We start from the raw sequence: 20,855 nt of genomic DNA, 5'->3' as shown, positions 1-20,855 counted from the left end.
CTGGTGATTCTCATCTTGATTTATTGGACAAGAACTGGCGGTTTATTGAATTTCTTATTCTTGATCTAGATATTAATCTCTGGTATCGTCGCTCAGCTGCTCTTAATACTAGATAGTATGCAGTTAATTTCAACAGTCTTGCCTTTTCCATCAGAAAGCTCTCAATAACACACCATATTCTAGAAGTTTTATTCCTGCTGTGAACCAGACTGTGGAAGGATTTTCTTAATCAGGTCGTTGAATGGGTGGAACGTGAATAGTTCATTTATGAAAGATCTATTTTAATGTTGTTACTGTTCTTAAAATATCCATTTCTTTGTTTCTTTTGCTCACTGAGCTATTTTCCCTGTTGGAGCCTTTGGGCTTATGGCACCCTGATTTTACAACAGGGGCTATATCTTACCTATCAATAATAATAATAATAATAATAATAATAATAATAATAATACTAATAATAACAATAATAATAATAATAATAATGTGTTTTATGTGCAATGACTAAAATGTAATTCAGCTAAAAGTATAAGAAATCTAATTCATTTACTTTCTTTCAGAATTACTGGTATTTTCCAAGTTTTCACGAAGATACGTTAACTGGAGAGATTCACTTCACTAATTACAGGTAAGGTGTTCATATGGAAATGTGACTGTTTTATTTTAGGTACTATTCACTCTTAGAGTGTCATAAAATACATTAACACAAACCAAATTTGTGAAATTCATTCTAATTATTCCAGTCTTTCCTCACCCAATAAGCTATCTTAAACATATGCTTCTTTCCCATTTATTTGCAAAAATCCTCTGATAATTATGACTAAGCCCTTTGTCATGGCAGTCATTCAGATCCTACTCGAAAATGGTGAACGTCTTTTTTCATACATTGTCTCAACTTGAACCTACCCATATGTTCATGTGTGTCATGCACAATTATACACATTGTGATTGCACTATTCACAGAAAAATATGTAGACATATACTTCTGTTAGATTTCACAGTCTTCTCTATCTTGAGCTTTTAATTTAATACTACTTCATTCATCATCTACTTCGCGCTTCATAGTCCTCAGCCATGTAGGTCTGGTCTTCCAACTCTTCTAGTGCCTTGTAGACCCCAGCTGAACCTTTGGTGAGCTAATCTCTCTTGGGGAGTGCGAAGAGTATGCCCAAATCATCTCCATATACTATCCCACAACGAACTAGCAAATCTCCCAATTTCTCCTAAAATACTGTTCCATTCAGAGATGGGAACACCATTACCATATACAAAAATGCAAACCCATTTTGGATTATCCAAACAAACAAAATTATTTTTTATTTTTTCATATAATTTGGACATCTCATCCAAATCACTCGACTCATAATTACGATCATAATGCTACTTCTCTAGAATCTATTTATAATGAGCACCACTCAAATACTGAGTGTATTCTGCAGTATTTCAAATTAGATTAATCCTAAAACATCTCTCAACTCTCACTGTCCTTGTTTTAGTTTACTCTTGCCTTTGCTTAACAAAATTTTCAGCCTTTTTTAAATCTAGATGCATACACTGTCCCCAAAACACACACCTTCAGCAAACCACTCAATTTTTGATACTCTCACTCTTACCTCTTCCAACTTCCCTAACACTGCACTAAATCATATGCCCTTTAATAGATTAACAACGTTCTTTGAAAAGCAGCAGTACATTAGTCAATCTAATTTTTAGATTATTGTGTGTTTTAGCTCTTATAAGGCAGTGATTGATCTTTTTGTTGCTGGCGTTTGCTAATACGAGCTAGATGTACTATAGTAAACACTTTCATCCCATGCATACTACTGTGTATAAGCACTGATAAATCACACATTAGAAACCTATATTTCACAGTAACCTTATTGACCTATATAAAAGCCATACACATTTGCCATCTTTCATCCAGCTTCCACACAGGTACTATTGGACTATTCAATGAACTCTCACTTGGCTCACTCACTCTTTCTAACTCTTCCCACTGCTCCTCAAACTCTCTTGCAACATGCAGCCAAAAGTGACGGGGTCTTTGATATATATAAGGGGATTCTGACTCAAAACTAGCTCACTCGTACACCAGCGACTTTCCAAAATCCTAATCTTGATGACTTGTTCTTTCCCACAATATACTCTGTTTTAGCTTTTAGTATTCTCATTCTACTTGCTGAATTTCTCCATTTATTACATAACGTGAAATATACCCTCCACAGTACACATCACTCCTAGCTTGTTACCTACTTGTATACATACATACATATACCAAGGCACTTCCCAGCTTGTTACCTACTTGTATACATACATACATATACCAAGTCACTTCCCAGCTTGTTACCTACTTGTATACATACATACATATACCAAGGCACTTCCCCCAATTTTGGGGGGTAGCCGACATCAACAAATGAAACAAAAAGGGGACGTCTCCTCTCTATGTTCCTCCCAGCCTGACAAGGGACTAAACCGAGTTCGGCTGGTACTGCTAGGGTGACAGAGTCCACCCTCCTCCGTTATCCACCACAGATGAAGCTTCATAACGCTGAATCCCCTACTGCTGCTACCTCCGCGGTCATCCAAGGCACCGGAGGAAGCAGCAGAGCCTACCGGAACTGCGTCACAATCGCTCGCCATTCATTCCTATTTTTAGCACGTTCTCTTGCCCCTCTTAAATTTATCCTCCTATCACCTAGAGCTTCCTTCACTCCATCTGTCCACCCAAACCTTGGCCTTCCTCTTGTACTTCTCCCATCAACTCTTTCATTCATCACCTCCTTTAGCAGACAGCCATTTTCCACTCTCAACATGGCCAAACCACCTCAACACATTCATATCCACTCTAGCTGCTAACTCATTTATTACACCCTTTCTCACCCTCACTACTTCGTTCCTAACCCTATCTACTCGAGATACACCAGCTATACTCCTTAAACACTTCATCTCAAACACATTCAATTTCTGTCTCTCAGTCACTTTCATTTCCCACAACTCCAATCCATACATCACAGTTGGTACAATCACTTTCTCATACAGAACACACTTTATATTCATGCCCAACCCTCTATTTTTTATTACTCGCTTAACTTCCCCCAACACTTTACATCCTTCATTCACTCCCTCACGTACACCTGCTTCCACTCCACCATTTGCTGCAACAACAGACCCCAAGTACTTGAACTGATCCACCTCCTCAAGTAACTCTCCATTCAACATGACATTCAACCTTGCACCATCTTCCCTTCTCGTACATCTCATAACCTTACCCTTACCCACATTAACTCTCAACTTCCTTCTTTCACACACCCTTCCAAATTCTGTCACTAATAGGCCAAGCTCCTCTTCCGTGTCTCCAACCAGTACAGTATCATCTGCAAACAACAACTGATTTACCTCCCATTCATGGTCATTCTCGTCTACCAGTTTCAATCCTCGTCCAAGCACTCGAGCATTCACCTCTCTCACCACTCCATCAATATACAAGTTAAATAACCACGGTGAAATCACACATCCCTGTCTCAGCCCCACTCACGGGAAACCAATGGCCCACTTCATTTCCTATCCTAACACATGCTTTACTACCTTTGTAGAAAGTTTTCACTGCTTGCAACAACCTTCCACCAACTCCATATAACCTCAGCACATTCCACATTGCTTCCTTATCAACTATATCATACACTTTATCCAGATCCATAAATGCAACATACACTTCCTTACCTTTTGCTAAATATTTCTCGCATATCTGCCTAACTGTAAAAATCATACAACCCCTACCTCTTCTAAAACCACCATGTACTTCTAAGATTGCATTCTCTGTTTTATCCTTAATCCTATTAATCAGTACTCTACCATACATTTTCCCAACTACACTCAACAAACTAATACCCCTTGAATTACAACACTTATGCACATCTCCCTTACCCTTGTATAGTGGTACTATTCATGCACAAATCCAATCTACTGGTACCATTGACAACACAAAACACATATTAAACAATCTCACCAACCATTCAAGTACAGTCACACCCCCTTCCTTCAACATCTCGGCTTTCACACCATCCATACCAGATGCTTTTCCTACTGTCGTTTCATCTAGTGCTCTCCTCACTTCCTCTCTTGTAATCTCTCTCTCATTATCATCTCCCATCACTGGCACCTCAACACCTGCAACAGCAATTATATCTGCCTCCCTATTATCCTCAACATTCAGTGAACTTTCAAAATACTCCGCCCACATTTTCCTTGCCTCCTCTCCTTTTAACAACCTTCCATTTCCATCTTTCACTGTCTCTTCAATTCTTGAACCAGCCTTCCTTACTCTCTTCACTTCTTTCCAATTCCTGAACCAGCATTCCTTACTCTCTTTAATTCTTTCCGAAACTACTACTTGTTCTCTTCATATGAATGACCCAATCCCTGACCCCACCTCAGGTCAGCTGCCCTCTCTGCCTCACTTACCTTGCGCTTTACTTCCACATTTTTCTCTCTATATCTTTCATACTTCTCTACACTATTACTCTGCAGCCATTCTTCAAAAGCCTTCTTTTTCTCTTCCCCTTCTACCTTCACTCCTTTATTCCACCATTCACTGTCCTTCCTCATGCTGCCTCCAATAAACTTCTTGCCCCACACATCACTTGCAATCCCAACAAAATTTTCTTTTACTAACTTCCATTCCTCCTCTAAATTACCAGTTTCTCTTACTTTCACTTCATGTGCCATTTTCAACTTTTCTTGATATTTACTTTTTACCCCCGGTTTTATTAGCTCTTCAACCCTCACTAGCTCCATTTTACATCCACATACTCTATTCCCCCACTCTATTGCTACAACTAATTTTCCTTCCACCAACAAATGATCAGAAATACCGTTAGCCATACCCCTCAACACATGAACGTCTTTCAATCTTCCAAACATTCTTTTAGTCAACACATAATCCATTAACGCCCTTTCTACCACTCTTCCATTTGCCACTCTTACCCATGTATACTTGTTTTTATCTTTCTTTTTGAAATGCTAGAATTTATCACCATCTCTTGCTCAACACATACATCTACCAGTCTCTCACCACTCTCATTTTCACCTGGCACGCCATACTTCCCAATGACACCTTCTACCTCTCCAGCGCCAACTCCAGCATTTAAGTCGCCCATGACAACTACATAATTCCTTCTACACAGTCCTTGTACACATCTAGTTAATTCATTCCAGAACTCATTCCGCTCTTCACTTTTCTCACAACCTGGCCCATAGGCACGGACAAAAGCCCAACATTCCCTACCCAACCTAACCCTTACCCACATTAACCTAGATGATATCTCCTTCCATTCCGCTACTTTACCTGTCACTCGTACTTGTATACTTTACCATATTTTCTTTTGCACATCTATTTTTATAAACATACGCTAAAGCCTCTGATGAATATACATACATACATACATATACCAAGGCGCTTCCCCCAATTTTGGAGGCTAGCCGACATCAAACAAATGAAACAGAAAAGGGGACGTCTCCTCTCTATGTTCCTCCCAGCCTGACAAGGGACTCAACCGAGTTCGGCTGGTACTTCTAGGGTGGCACAGCCAACCCTCCCCCGTTATCCACCACAGATGAAGCTTCATAATGCTAAATCCCCTACTGCTGCTACCTCTGTGGTCATCCAAGGCACCGGAGGAAGCAGCAGGGCCTACCGGAACTGCGTCACATTCGCTCGCCAGTCATTCCTATTTCTAGCACGCTCTCTTGCCCCTCTCACATCTATCCTCCTATCACCTAGAGCTTCCTTCACTCCATCCGTCCACCCAAACCTTGGCCTTCCTCTTGTACTTCTCCCATCAACTCTTGCATTCATCATCACCTTTAGCAGACAGCCATTTTCCATTCTCTCAACATGGCCAAACCACCTCAATACATTCATATCCACTCTAGCTGCTAACTCATTTCTTACACCCGTTCTCACTCTCACCCCTTCGTTCCTAACCCTATCTACTTGAGATACACCAGCCATACTCCTTAGACATTTCATCTCAAACACATTCAATTTCTGTCTCTCTCTCACTTTCATTCCCCACAATTCCGATCCATACATCACAGTTGGTACAATCACTTTCTCATATAGAACTCTCTTTACATTCATGCTCAACCCTCTATTTTTTACTACTCCCTTAACTGGCCCCAACACTTTGCATCCTTCATTCACTCACTGACGTACATCTGCTTCCAATCCACCATTTGCTGCAACAACAGACCCCAAGTACTTAAACTGATCCACCTCTTCAAGTAACTCTCCATTCAACATGACATTCAACCTCGCACCACTTCCCTTCTCATACATCTCATAACCTTACTCTTACCCACATTAACTCTCAACTTCCTTCGCTCACACACCCTTCCAAATTCTGTCACTAATCGGCCAAGCTTCTCTTCTGCATCTGCAACCAGTACAGTATCATCCACAAACAACAACTGATTTACCTTCCATTCATGGTCATTCTCGTCTACCAGTTTCAATCCTCGTCCAAGCACTCGAGCATTCACCTCTCTCACCACTCCATCAACATACAAGTTAAACAACCACGGTGACATCACACATCCCTGTCTCAGTCTCACTCTCACCGGAAACCAATCGCTCACTTCATTTCCTATCTTAGCACATTCTTTACTACCTTTGTAAAAACTTTTCACTGCTTGCAACAACCTTCCACCAACTCCATATAACCTCATCCCCCCAGATGCTGAAGCCTTGATGAGAATGGGGGGCTCAGGGATAAGCAGCTGGGCTCTAATGAACAGGGAAATTAGAATGAGGCTTGAAGTTGACAAATGGGATTCATGGATATCATTTGATAACCATGATGAAGCATTCAACACAATCAATGATATCATGAATATTAAAATCAGTAATTTGAATTTCAAGGGTGCTCTTTGCGATCGGGTACCTAAGAATTTAGATGTATAAAAACCTGCAGATTGGATTGATAAAGGTATAGAGGTAGTTGTACCCTCCCAGAGAAAGCCAAAACCACCAAAGTGGATTGTTGCTCAATCAAAAGGGAGTACTGGAAATTATTTCAAGATATGTAAATTTCTTCAAAAGAAAGTAGGTACCGTCGCACTAGGAGATATATCTCGGTTTGGAAAGAACAGTTTCCTAATAAGTGCCAAATCAGAAACTCAATCTGTTATACTTTCCAATTTAGATAAAGAGAACGATGACATAAAGCTGGATGTGAAACCCCATCTAAATTTCAGTTATGGAAGGGGAGTAGTTTTTAATAGAGACTTGTATGAGTTTTCAGGAGAGATATTGGCCATGTATCCTTCAACTGTGTGGAAAGTGCACAAAGTCCCTGGAATGTCAATGATTATCTTGACTTTCCAGGATGCTGATGTGCCTTTCCTCATTTACATAGAGAATGAACGAATTAAAGTTCGAACTTTTAAGCAGAAGCCGCTGCAATGTTTTAATTGCTTTAGATATGGGCATCCACCTAAAGTATGCAAGAATGATAAAATGTGCAGTACTTGCTCCAATGTTTACTATGGAGAATGTACGCTAGAGGCCAATTGTATAAACTGCAATTTGAATCGCAAATCTACTGATAGGAACTGCCAGCAATATAAGTTGGAAGAGGCTGCTCTCAATAAATCCAGTATCGAACACATAAGTGTGGGGCATGCCAAGAGACTATTGAGTAAATCAGCAAGTTATGCAAAAGTATTGAAATTAGGAGAAAAAAATGAGGCAGGAGACATCCACCCCACCTAATACTGCCTCTATTCCCCAGAAAAGAAATTTGCCCTCTTCTGATAGAATTCTGGAGGATAAGGCAAGAATAACACGTAAGACTTTGCTCACCTCTAGTAAACCTTTGTCCCCCACTACAAAGGATAACACTAACCTCTCTCAGGCTATATTTTTGCCTGATTTGATGGAGGTTCCACATAAAACAGAGTTATCAGGTGCACCTGTAGTGGGGAAAACCTCAAAACCTAATAAATCACCACCTGTCAATAGGAAAAGAGAGAGACCTCCATCTCTCTCACCCCCATCCATTAAAAACACCAAAGTTATGACAAATAGATATGATGTTTTGCCTGTTGATATTTCAGATCAACAGGAAAACTTCTTGAATCAATCAAAAATTCAAGTTGAGGTCCACCATCCCCCACAAGAATTAGGTAACAACAACACTGAAAAGGCTAATATAAAGCCTAATTTATCAAGACCCAAACTTAAAAACCCTACAGAAAATATTGTCAAATCAAAAACTGTCAATGGGAAGACCTCATCAAAGATGTCTTCCAGAAAATAATACATAATTTTTTTTTTCATCCATTTTGCAATGGAATTGTCAGGGTATGAGGGTCAAATATGAAGAACTTAAGCTCTTAATTCACGAGCATTCCCCCATAATTGTATGTCTCCAGGGGAGCAAGCTTGATGCTAATACCCCTTGTCCTCGCGAATATATTAGTTATAGGACACCTTATGATCACGGAGTAGGGAGCCATGGCGGAAGTCTCACATACATTCGTTGAGATGTTCCCCAACTTCCTTTATCTGTCTGTACAGCTCTGCAGGCAGTGGCTGTACAGATTGATATAGGGAGAAGATATACAATCTGTTCGCGGTACTTGCCTCCAATTGATAACGTATCGTATGATGATTTAGCAGAGGTGATTCAACAGCTCCCTCAACCTTTTGTTTTACTTGGAGATTTCAATGGTAGAAATCCTTTGTGGGGTGATGTTTTAGCAAACACCAGGGGCAATATTATATCATCAATTGTGGAAAACGAGGGTGTAGGACTCCTTAATACAGGAGATCCCACACACTTCCATGTTCAGACAGGTACCTTGTCATGCATTGACCTTTCAATTGTAAGCTCTAACTGCCTTCTTGATTTCGATTGGAGGACATTAGATGATTGGCATACTAGTGATCATGCACCAATCCTTATAAACACCAACAAGGGTCTGCCTTTACAAAGATTGCCACTATGTAATCTAGACAAGGCAGACTGTGTTAAATTTCGTGAGCTAAGTGAAATCGAGGGTAGTGCAGAGCAGTTTGAGCGTGTTGATGATGCCTTAGACCTACTGAATGGAACTCTCCATACAGCAGGAATCAATTCGATTCCCAAAACCACAGGACTATTCAAAAGAAGAACAGTTCTGTGGTGGTCTTCAGAATTAACAGCCTTGCACAGAGCCACCAGAAAATCTCTTGACTAGATTGCGTAGACGCCGTACGGATGAAAATTTGATAACCTACAAAAAGTGTAGAGCACAGTTCCGTCATGCCATGAAAGAAGCTAGACGCCAATCTTGGGTGGCTTTTGTTTCCTCTATTAATTGTAGAACACCAACATCTTCTGTATGGAGGAAAATAAGAGAGATTGCCGGCAAATTTACCCCAAACCCACCACCAGTGTTGAAAGTGAATGGTCAGTATGTGACTGAAGCAAATGAAGTTAGCAATGCCCTGGCTGACCACTTTTCAAATGTATCACGCAAGTGTAGCAGCTCCTGGTCACCAGTACAGGAGCATTGAAGAAAAGAAAATTTTAAATTTTGCAACAGGAAAGGAAGAAGCATATAATTCTCCTTTTACTGAAAGAGAACTTAATTCCGCACTTGCTACATGTAACGATACAGCCCCTGGACCTGATCGAATTCCATATGCAATGGTTAAACTTGTACATTTTAATAAAGTTATTTATTTTAAGCATTATTAATAGAATAGGGCATGATCAGTTACCCAAGTGTTTGGGAACTGGCCATTATTTTAGCCTTTTTAAAACCTGGTAAGGACAAGTTTTTAGCAGCAAACTACCGACCTATTGCATTGACATCTTGTTTATGTAAAATTATGGAGAAGATGGTCAATGCAAGACTGATGTGGTACCTTGAAAAGAAGGGTATTTTATCACCGATTCAATGTAGATTCAGAAAAATACACTCGACGACTGATGTGTTGATAAGACTTGAGTCCTCTATTTGTGAAGCATTTGCTTCCAAACAGCACCATGTGACACTTTTTTGACCTTGAAAAAGCATATGATACCACTTGGAGATAGGGTATACTTAAAACAATTCATGAATTGGGATTGAGAGGAGAGCTGCCACTATTTATTCAGGCATTTCTTACAAATAGAGTTTTTCAAGTGAGAGTGGGGGAAGCTCTATCAGAGAGTAAGTGTCAGGAAGGAGGAGTTCCTCAGGGGAGTGTGCTGAGTGTAACCCTTTTTGCACATCCCCGGGATGTTCTCGCAACATTATTTGTGGATGATCTCTCAATATCATTTGCTGGAACTAGAATGGCAATGGTTGAGAAAAAAATACAACTCTCAATTGACAAAATTATCCAGTGGGCCGATATGAATGGATTTAAGTTCTTGACAAGTAAAACTACTATTGTCCATTTTTGTCATATCCGGGGAGTACATCCAGACCCGGATATATACATTAAAGGTCAACGGATACCATGTGCAAGTGAAGCTAAATTTTTAGGTTTGATATTTGATTGTAGGTTTACATGGGTTTCTCACTTAAAAGCGTTAAAAGCTAAATGTCTCGAGGCTCTGAATATTTTAAAAGTATTGTCCCATACATCAGGGGGGCAGACCGCAATACTATTTTGAAATTATACAAGGCCTTGATTTTTTTCCAAAATCAGTTATGGATGTGAAATATACTCCTCAGCCACCCCAAGCCGGTTAAAGATATTAGATTTAATACATCATGGTGGTATTAGATTGTCCACTGGAGCATTTAGAACCTCCCCTATCCCAAGTCTCCTTGTTGATGCTGGGGAGTTACCTCTAGATCTTTACCGAATTTCTGCTATTATTCGGTATTGGTTTAGATTGCAAAGACTCCCTAATTCTTTAGTCTTTCAGACTGCAAGCCATGTAAGTCACTCAACATACTTTGAGTTGCACCCGAAATCTCTTCTACCTTATGGGTTTCGGGTGAGACAATTTTTAAACAGTCTTGATATAATTAGAATTAGGGTGCTTCCATTTAGGGTATCATCAACGCCTCCATGGAAATTACCAGAGTTATCTTTTTGTAAGTATTTTATTGGAGTTAAGAAGAATATGACTGACTTAGAATCCAGGTCTCTGTTTATGGAACATGTTGAAGAACATAGGGGATTGACTTTTATATAAGGTATATATGGAAATGAGAAGGCAGATTTACTGGCGAAGAATGCTGCATCCGAGTTGCTACCAAGGAGGTATCCCATTCCCTGTAATGATTTCCTACCTTACATCAAGAAATTGGTTTGTAATGAATGGCAACAGCACTGGGATAGTCTAGATGGCAATGAAATTAGGGAAGTAACGAAAATCATATCACCTTGGAGGTATAACATACCCCGAAAATGGGAGACGACTCTGTCGTCTCCGTATTGGTCACACACGATTGACACACGAGTTTCTGCTGAAGGGCCAACACCAACCGTATTGCGAGGACTGTTTAGTACCTTTAACAGTGAGGCATTTGTTGACCGAATGCCCTAATTTTACTAACTTTAGAAATAGATATCTGTTTGAGGCTCGAGGTGAGGATGGCAGGTTCATCCTTGCCAAGATTCTTGGACATGATTTGTCCTACTATGCGAGCAGAATATTTAGATTTATTTCAGAAGCAGGTCTTCTGAAAAATATTTAATTATTATCAATCATATAACCTTATCACATTCCACATTACTTCCCTATCAACTCTATCATACGCTTTCACCAGATCCATAAACGCAACATACACATCCTTACCTTTTGCTAAATATTTCTCGCATATCTGCCTAACTGTAAAAATCTGATAAATACAACCCCTACCTCTTCTAAAACCAACCTGTACTTCTAAGATTTCATTCTCTGTTTTATCCTTAATCCTATTAATCAGTACTCTACCATACACTTTTCCAACTACACTCAACAAACTAATACCCCTTGAATTACAACTCATGCACATCTCCCTTACCCTTGTATAGTGGTACAATACACTCACAAACCCAATCTACTGGTACCATTGACAACACAAAACACATATCAAACAATCTCACGAACCATTCAAGCACAGTCACACCCCCTTCCTTCAACATCCCAGCTCTCACACCATCCATACCAGATGCTTTTCCTACCCATCAAATATATATGCTACTCTCTTTACACTCGGGCACATTATTCTATCTTATAGTTTATATAGGAAATATTTATTTTGGTGGTGTTGCTGTTCTTAAAATATTTTATTTTTCGTTGTTTCCTTTCCTCACTGGGCTATTTTCCCTGTTGGAATTCCTAGGCTTATAGCATCCTTCTTTTTCAACTAGGGGTGTAGCTTATCAAGTAATAATAATAATAATAATAATAATAATAATCTCACTACATCCAGTTCAATTAAAATCCATTTTACCACCCTTCTCAGTCAATATACTCAATTTGTCATGTCTGTACCCCATTTCATATCACAACATGTAAACACTCTTCTTACATTAAAAAAACTTCGTCCTTTTCAGAACCCTCCACATGCTAGTCATACCTGCACATCATTTCCGTTTACTCCCACTGTTCTTTCCTCTGCTGTCAAATTCTTCTACATATACTTGCTACACGAGGAGCCTTTCCACTACTGTTACAGTCACTCATTTGGGGCTTACATGCCCTAGAAAAACGACCCTGCAAACCATGTTTTCACACGTACCACACACGCTGAAATCCAGCCTATTGCACAAGTAACATTTAACATTTTGCTTCCATACACCCATCCATAATATGCCCTTTATTTCCAGAACCAAAACAGTCACTATGGGACCCCCTACATTAATTATTCCTGTGACCCATTTTATTACATACTAAACACTTTTCAGTCTAACCTATTCTTTATCTTAAAGTATTTATCTTCAAACTTGTACTCCCGTCACGCTAAATTCTAGTATTACCAATACTGTATATAATAGTTGTCGCGGTCTCTCACTTAGTATTAGTGCAGGAACTTTGCCGTAATATTCACCGGGTTACTCGCCAAATTAATTCTTTCCACCACACACACACACACACTACTCAAATTCCTTGCATGGACATCATTTCTAGGCTCGACCTGTGTCGCTCCGTGAAATGCTGCTTATAGCACCATTTCTAAGGCATAAATATTGCTAAATATACCAGAGAAAAAAAGATGCATGGAATGCCAGGAATAAACCCAGCTTGCTCACTCTGAGTGTCGGTATAGTAATTGGGCCTGTTAGAACCACAACCATAGGTCCCTCACCAGTTAGAACTCTCCTTCTTTAACATCCCCCGGAACTACGAGGTGCAGATCTACACCCGACTGCTGCCTTCTACTATGACTATCCTCCCCTTACCCCTACCCCTCCTCACGCTCCCTCCCTCATTCCTCCTAGCACCCCAAGCTTGGACCAGCAAGGGTGAGGGAAAAAGAGAGAGGTGGGTTCACTGGGCGACACAGGTTCCTCGCCCAGAAATAGATTTTTCCTTCGTCAAAATCCCTTTTCTGGGCTCGACTTGTGTCACTCCGTGAAATCATATCATAGAAATGGTCCTGAGCTTGGGAATACTCATAAAAATAAGGAACTGAAATAAAAACAGAACATGGAAGTAAGAGAGTTTAATAACAAAACGTAAACTAGCAATACACAAAGTACAGAATACAGAAAACTTCCCAAAATAAAGAGCCAGATATACTGGGGAAACTCTCAAGATCCAAAATTTAATCATAACAAACAAAGACTTAAATACATAATATACATTATAATCAGAGTGTAGGGTGCAAACCAAATGAATAACAAAGGGACGGTAGGGAGAGTAGGCAAGGCAGGTTACGGCCCTCTCCTTATAAGGAGACAAGGCATAAAAAGAAAAAAAGGGGGGGAGGGTAAAAAGATAGGACCTAATTATAATGGTTCTTCTATATCCAGAGGAACTACATTCCCTGCTGCCACTGGTGCAAATTTAAGGGCCTCCAAAGATTTCAAATAGTGGCGTTTAAAGACTGTTGGTGACTTCCAACTGGTGTATCGTTTCAAGTCTTCAAAGTTCATGTGATGTAAATAATTAACCAAGGTCGCCACTGCCCGGACATCATGGGCATGTGGGACTGAATGAGGATTGGCTTGCTTAATAAATTAAAAAATCTGCTGCCTAATCCCCTTCATGGAAATAGTTCCTCTATGTTCTTGAACAAACAAAGGGCCTGAAGACGTATTAGAAGTTCTATTCAAGTAATCTTTCAGTGTTAACAGGGCACAGAGAGAGATCCTGAGAGTGGAACAATCTTCCACGGAGTCCATCTAGACTGGGGATCCTCATTCTTCGCTAAGAAATGCCTATCTGGAGAGAGCAAGCCTTGCCAGACGAAAGAAAGTCAATGTGACCTGGCTCTGCAGATAATGCCGAGAGTTCAGATATTCTGGCTCCTGAAGCTAAACTTACCAAAAATAACGTTTTCCTAAGAATAGTTATGTAGGAGCACGAGTCATTATCACTGTCAGAAGCCAATTTAAGGACATCATTGAGAAACCAAGAAACCGCGTGTGGACGGGTTGCCGGTTTTAATCTAGCACAAGCCTTGGGAATAGATGAGAAATATGAATCCGTAAGATCAATATTGAACCCGAATTAAAATATTTTCTTCAAGGCGGACTTAATCGTGGTAATAGTACTAGCAGCTAGCCCCCCTTCAAACAAAGTTCTGAAAAAGGTAACTGCCAGATTGGCAGTCATTGTCTGAACATCCGAGTCCCTCAGAAACCTCGCTAACTTCTTAACAGCAGAAGCATATTGCCGAAGGGTAGAATCCCTCTTATCCGATTCCAGGAACAATGTGTTAAGGGGATTGAGATCAGCATCCTTCTGAGCAGCAAATTTCATGAAGTCCATAAAGTTAGGGCACTCAGAATTCTTGAGGAAGCTGACACACTGCGAGTTTGTACTGTTTGTGTCAACATTGGGTTGGGAATCGGGCAAGGATGGAGACCTAGTTCCGCCAAGAGGGGGAACCAATTGCTTTTTGGCCAGTTGGGAGCCACGAGAGCGATCTGTCCCTGGAAAGTCCTGAGCCTGTCCAGAACTTCCATCAGCATGTTTATAGGAGGAAACAGGTAGATCCTCTGCCAGGTGTTCCAGTCGAGGGACATGGCGTCCGTGGCATAGGCCAGAGGGTCCAGGTTGGGGGCTACGTAACATTGGAGTTTGTGGTTTGAGTCTGTGGCGAAGAGGTTCACTTGAAGATTTGGAACCTGCTGGCAGATCCAACGGAATGATGCTTGGTCCAGGGACCATTCCAACTCCAGGGGAGTCATCCGGGAAAGTGCATCAGCCACTACGTTCCTGACACCCTCCAGGTGAACTGCTGACAAATACCAATGGTTCCTTGTTGCCAAGGAAAAGATGTCAATCATCACCTGATTGATGTGACCTGACTTGGAACCTCCCCTGTTGATGCAGTGAACTACCACCGCGCTGTCCAGAACTAATATGATATATCGATTTTTTGACGGGGAGAGTCTCTTCAGAGTCTCTTCAGAATACCGCCATGGCCTCTAAAATATTGATGTGCATCTGATGAAAAGTCGTCGACCACAAACCCTGGACCTTCTTGAATGGAGAATAACCCCCCCAACCGCTTAGGGAGGCGTCCGTATGGACTACTAACGCCGGCAGAGGGAAATGAAGAGGTACCGACTTTGCCAAGTTCCTGACCTTCGTCCATGGGAAGTCTTTTTCTTAGGATAGATGGAATCCTTAAAATGATGTCTCGAAATTTGTCGTCTGCCCTGGATCGCCAAACTTGATTGATGTCCTTCAATTTGGCTTTCAGGTGGACGTCTGTGACGGAAGCAAACTGGAGTGAACCTAAGACCCTTTCTTGGTTTCTCCGAGATGTAAATTTGGGCCAGAAATTTTTTTGTGCCCTTTGTGATCTCTTTCCTCTTCTGCGGGGGAATCGACAGTTTGTGGGTGGTCAGATCCCATTGGAGACCTAACCACTGGAAGCACGACGCCGGAATCAGGCGGGACTTTTTGAAATTCACTCGGAGCCCTAATTGTTCCAGAAACTTTATGACCTTGTCCGTCGCCTCGCGACATTCCCTGTCGCTGTTGGCCCAAATAAGCCAATCGTCTAGATAGGCTACTTACTGTATTCCTTGAGTTCTCAACTCTTGGACCACTGCTTCCACTAACTTCGTGAATACCCTGGGAGCAATATTGAGACCGAACGGCATCACCTTGAAGACGTATGCCCATTTGCCAAGCTTGAATCCCAGAAAAGGACGAAAATGACGCGCTATGGGAACATGATAATAAGCGTCTGTAAGATCGATAGAGGTGGTGACGGCCCCATGAGGAAGTAAGGTCCGTACCTGCGAGACGGTCACCATATGGAACTTGTCGCATTGAATGAATGTATTCAAACGAGACAGGTCTAAAATGACCCTTAGTTTGTCAAGTCTTTCTTTGGCACGCTGAATAAGCGACCTTGAAATTTTAAACGCCTGACCTCCTGTACCGCATTCTTGAGATAATGATCTTGGGCAAAATACATGAGATCCGGCGTTGGACTCTGATAAAAAGTGACCGGTGGAGGGGGGCCTTGAATCCAACTCCACCCTATGCTGCAGGATACTATGCTGTGCGCCCATTTGTTGAACGTCCATCGTCTTCGAAACTGATATAGCCTCCCCCCTACCTGAGGAGTCTCATTGGGTCGCAGATGGTCTGCTACCACGGCTCCCTTGGGATCCTCTGCCCCTCCCGGAAACTCGACCACCTCCCCTGTAGCGAAAAGGTCCTCTAGACCTACTCCCTCTCGTTTGCCTACTATAACCTTAGACCAGGCCTTGAGATTCAAAGGCAGGGTTAAAAGCAGGCGAAGTCGAGAAGGAAGTCGAAGGCTGAGGTGGCTGGCTTACCAGCACAAACTGCTGTTGGGGCTGAGGCTTTGAGGCGGATGGATGTCGCATCTGGGATACAGGCACTGCCTGTACCACAGGTTGGGGTTGGGAACCCTGGAAAGGAAGAAATCGTCGTGGCTTTTTCCTGCCCCGTAACTGCGTGCCAGCGGATTCAAACTTCCTCTTAGGAATGAGACGCCACCTAACACGAAGGGTCTGATTGACTCTGCCTGCCTCACTGAGGACGCCGTTCACCACATCATCTGGGAAAAGATCTGCCCCCCAGACCGAGGCTTTTATCAACCTGTTAGACTCATGCCGAATGGAAGCCTCCGCTAAGACATAATTCCGGCACGCACAACGAGCGACAGCGAAGACGTATGCATCACACTGAAGCGTGTTAAGCAAGGACTTCGTTAGGATCTTAAAGAGAGACTCATCAGCGTAAACCAAAGAAGACATCTCCGCCATTGTAGCCAAGTTAATAGATCTACTAAATCTGACTCGAGCTTCATGTTCCGTCCAAATCAACGAATCTGGCAGCCTGGGAAGGCGTTCTGTGAACTGTGCAGTCGCACAGTCTGGAGCCAACTTCCCCACCGTGAAGGTCGCCGGTGCATCAATCCAGCGGTCTTGGTCACTTGGGAAGAGCAAAGAAGTCGGTTCTGTCTCCCGAAGTTGTGGCATGGGTTTGTCCTCCATGGCCGCTTGCAAAGTAAGATCCAGTACTTTGGTGGTGCACGGAGTAGGAGTTTGTTCTTCGACCACAAACATGGTATACGTGCCCTTGTGAGGGGTTAACTTGGTATTCACGCATTCCCATTCAGTCAGGGTCCAGACCCAGGCGGACTGAGCCTGGTCCTTAGGGAAGATAAGTCTCCTTCGGCCCTTTATCCACCCTGACAAGCGAGTCCTCCGTCAAGCGCGCGTAACCTGGGAATGGGAACTGCAAACCCGGCGGGTAGAACTCAAAGTCCTCAACCGAACGGGTACCACAACCTTCAATAATCAACATGCCCTCTGAGAACGGGGAATGCAGTGCCAACCTCCATGGGTTGCTCTTCACAAACGCTTGGAGCTTTGATGCATCCGGGACCACAAACTGCTGTTGCTGTGGAAGGCCGGACAGCAAGAGTGCCTCCATCATGGTCTCCTGATTCTGCAGTCGTTGGGCGAAAGAGTCCATCGGCTGTAGACGATCAGCAATAGGACCAATACGGGATTGCACTATACTCCCCATCTTCTCCATAAGCTGACTCGAAAAGGACACCGGATCAAAAGCCAGTTCCGGGGACTTAACCTTTGAGCTCCTCACTCGCGAGCCATGAGCCGTCGGGGAAAACTTTTCCGAGACTGACCGTCGCTTAGAAGCCGAGGATGGCCTGACGGGGAGAGACTTGAGTATTTTGGAAGGCTTGCTAGCCTTAGGTAAAGTATTCTTGACATGCTTAACTTTAGGAATACCGAGCATAGCTTGTCCATGACCTTCCCAGTAAATCCCTGAAAAGAAGAAACAGAAGAAGAAAGAGAATGTGTTGGACAAAGAAAAGGAACCTTAGACTGCACGCTACCTGCCTCACCTACCACCCTACCTGTACCAGTCGAATCGACGACCATAGGTTCTACATCCAAATCAATTGCAGCCACGTCATTGAGAACATCATCGCCCAGTCCCACTAAGTCATCAGGGAAGGCTTAAGTCTCCTCGCGAATCCTGGCGATGATCGGTGCTGCCACATCAGATGCCACCGCCACCGACATCTTGGCATTAGGGTAAAGGAGGGAACACATCTCCTCCGCCAAAATATAAGGCTGCTTGGCCTTAACGTTCCAGCCAAAAGCACCAACCCAGGTCTTGAGGGTCGCAAGAGAAGTGCTTTTGATGGCGGGAGAGACCTGAAAGAGACAATCCCGTTAGAGCGCAAATCATAAAAAGGGAGTGCAGGTAAAGAAAGCATTATCGCTCCAATATCAGTATGTAGCAAAATTATTGTTCCCACAAAATTGTAACAAATCACAAAACGTCTGAAACAGACAAAAAATAGAAATAGGGGAAAGAAAATAGTACATACCGAATCACTAGTAACGTCAGAGACCAGAGCGTAACAAATCTCGCACCCATCTGGATGCCAGACCAAAAGATCGGCCACTTGGACCGCACACCTGGCATGAGAACGACAAACCTCATGCCCACAATGCTGCTGCAACCCAGCAGTGCATGCCGTCTCCTTACAGCGTACCACCTGCAAGATAATTTGGAATATGAGTATAAAATTAACTTGTGCCGGGAACCCCGGCGAAATACTTGAAGAATTAAATTCTGCCGTGACACCCAGCAGAAAGCATGTGTGCTTAAGAGCTAAAGGAATTAATTATATAATAGCATTCAATAAACATGTTACCCCTCTGTCATGTCAGAAAAATATAAACAAATGTCCGGAGCCCCAAGAACGATGAGTGGATTACCGTGAACCAGTCCGCAAGACCCAAAGAAAGAAAATTATTATGAGTTTCTCAGCACACGGGATACCCACCGGAGTGGGGAGTGTAAGCAAGAAATCCGTAGGCTCCGGAATACATGAGATTAAATTAACTAAACTGAATAACAGATTGGGAGAAAATAAACACCAATGTGGCACTGGAAGACATGCGTAAATCCGGCGCAAAAACCCAATGCTATGTAAGAAATATAGCTCTGGAATACGTGCGTAAATCCGGCGCAAAAATGCTATGTATCTAACTCCAACACACACCATAAGCTCCGTCATAGCCCCCCTCTCGTGAACCAACCAACTATAAAAATACGTAAACAAATATAGGATAAAGTAAGGTATCTGAACAGAGTAGGATATCTGAATCCGATCAAAGAAACATAACTACCATTAGTAGATACGATTCTCAAATTATCCCGGCCCTCCGGAACGGGAGGATAACAAGGATGGATAACCCGTGAGGGGAGGGGGTGGGGTGTGAGGCGAGGCGCATACCCAGTCCTGTGTGCCGGGTGGCCAACCAAGAAAAAACGAGGAGAGCGCGCTACCCGCAATGACACACGGAGCGTAAGAGCCTGCCCCCACCTTGGGTGACTTCCTGTTTTCTAAAAGCATGTGACCCAAGCCTACCCCCCTATGTAGGGAGTGGCGAAAGGCGTAAAGGGGGAGAGGATACCAAGAGGGGGGGGGGAGACTGACTCGAAATCAGGTGACCACTGTGATTGGAGGGGGTGGTACTACCCTCCGAAACACAAAGGAAAGACCCGATGAGGCGGCAAGCATGTGGCTTCCCGCGAAGCACGCAAACAAAAAAAATCATATAATGGCAGACATGAAACACAAATAAATATGATAAAAGACAATGAAATTCAATTAAATGGGCTAAATCGACATCACTGAGTAAATTAGGGGGAAAGGAACACGGCGTAAAAGGAAATAATAGCTAAAGTTTCCAAAATCGGGTAATTGCCGACTTGGAGAGGAAACTATACCATTCTAAACAAAATCTAGGCCTCCAAAATCAGGTAAAATACCGACCAGGACAGACAGATCTAAAATCAAACAAAACGCGTTCCGAATCCCCGTAAAAAAAATAAAAAATACATGAATTCTCGCATGAAAGGCTACTGACTGAAGCCGCACACTGCTCGTCCAAGTAGGCTAACTAACACTGTCCAAATAGCTTAAATAAAAGACAAAAACATGCCAAAACATTCAATTAGATGTCCAGAACACGTAGTGAGACTACAATTAGTATGAGGAACTATTTGAAAGTCGGACAAAACAAAGAGATCACGAGGAAGCGACACCAAAATGGCCGCGTACACACCCGTAAGGGAATGTCAACAAAGCGGCTGAGATAAATCATACTTGTGATATTTCACTACTCCAAACACATTTTTTTTTTTAAGAATTTAAAAACTCGACACACTGGCAGGAGC

General features: G+C 42.3%; 1 long non-coding RNA gene across 3 annotated transcripts in view; it reads left to right on the top strand.

The window, feature by feature from the left end:
- LOC137642722 (uncharacterized) overlaps positions 1–20,855 on the top strand; it is an 80,545-nt gene that overhangs the window by 28,467 nt on the left and 31,223 nt on the right. For all 3 annotated transcript variants that reach the window (XR_011044845.1, XR_011044848.1, XR_011044847.1), the window contains exon 4: positions 555–622. This is a non-coding gene — a long non-coding RNA (uncharacterized lncRNA). The remainder of the gene's footprint in view (positions 1–554; positions 623–20,855) is intronic.

Source organism: Palaemon carinicauda, chromosome 1, assembly GCF_036898095.1.
Source record: "Palaemon carinicauda isolate YSFRI2023 chromosome 1, ASM3689809v2, whole genome shotgun sequence".
Lineage (NCBI taxonomy): Eukaryota > Metazoa > Arthropoda > Malacostraca > Decapoda > Palaemonidae > Palaemon > Palaemon carinicauda.
This window is presented reverse-complemented; position numbering and strand designations above follow the sequence as displayed.